This window comes from Microtus ochrogaster, chromosome 5 (genome assembly GCF_000317375.1).
Source record: "Microtus ochrogaster isolate Prairie Vole_2 chromosome 5, MicOch1.0, whole genome shotgun sequence".
Classification (NCBI taxonomy): Eukaryota; Metazoa; Chordata; class Mammalia; order Rodentia; family Cricetidae; genus Microtus; species Microtus ochrogaster.
This window is the reverse complement of record NC_022012.1, coordinates 15,268,462-15,269,816: the sequence shown is the minus strand read 5'-3', so window position 1 is coordinate 15,269,816 and position 1,355 is coordinate 15,268,462.

The window sequence follows — 1,355 nt, the reverse complement described above, 5'->3', positions numbered from 1 at the left end:
CCTCCCTTCCCGGCTGGATCCTTGCTCAGACGCTGCGGTGTCCCCGTCCAATCCCTCGCCCCCGTACATCCCCCCCCCCTTCTCCTGATCGCCTAGAGGGACAAGCCTTGCATTCTCCCCCCCCCCAACTCCCGTTCCTTTTAACATACAGGCAACAAATCTTTCCCAGTCTGCAACTTATTCAACCACTTTTTCTCTAGCTGGAGGGGACTCCAAGCGTGGGCTAATGACCGAAGAACTGCCCCCCCCCCCAGCAGCCCCAGGTGTTCCGCGAAGCCACTTTTCTCAGGAACCTTCCCCCAGGCATCTAAGCGGGATTTGCAAGTGCTGAGGGTGCCCAGCTGTACCAAAGTCTTTGGGAATGGAGCTGAGAGGTGTAGCCTTGGCTCCAACTCTGGATGATGAGGGTCGAGGTCTTGTGATTCTCGAATTGGGGCATAGGGGAGCTGCAGGTGGAAGGCTGGAAGCTGTGAGCCAAGACTCAAGCCCTGAGGTGAATCAAGCTGGACTTGAAGCAAACACAGCCTGGAAGGTGGGAGAAGGAACTTTTTCCTCTCATCTGAAAGAAGTATCATGACTTAAGCAGAGACCCTCCAAGGGACTAGGCGAGACTGCTATTACAAAGATGGAGGCTAGGGGAGTGAGGGCTGGGCAGGGGTGGGCTGACAGAGCCAGCCAGCCCAGCCGTTTGGCTCTCTAATTGAGCTCCCAGCCAAGAAGTGGGAGTAGGTTGCCCTGGGAGGACCCCCATGAGAAATAGCGGAAAGCGCAGCTAGTGCGCTGCTGAGATGGCTCAGCATCTCAGCATGGAAGGACGTTTGCTGCCAAGCCTAACGTCGTGAGTCAGATACTCAGGACCCACATGGTGGAAGGAGAGAACCGACCCTCAAGGTTGTCCTCTGAACAACACACACACACATACACACAATAAATAAACAAACAAATAAAAATAGATAAATGTAATAAAAATTTTTAAAGAAAAATAGTACAGATAGGACTTGGACCTTTTTCATACCCCTTCCCTCACCCCTGTGAAAAACACAAGCTGTGGACCTACTCCAAGCTGCCACCATGCTGGCTAATGCTGCCAGCAGGAAAACTGAAGCAGCTGCACCACATGCTGGCCAAAGACCAGCCCCTCCGCTCTGCGAATTTAGGGGCGTCCTGAAGGCTCTGGAGGTGTGCAAATCCTTTTCCTCCATGTAGGCCCCTGCTGACTCAGGCGGCTTTGGGGGGGGGGATGCTTGCTGAGGCTGCCAGGGCACCTCCGAACAGAGCTGTCCCAGCCAGAATCAGCGGCGTTTACAAAACGCTGGCCACTCAGGAAGGGCTCCTGGTTGGCTTACTCCTCCGTG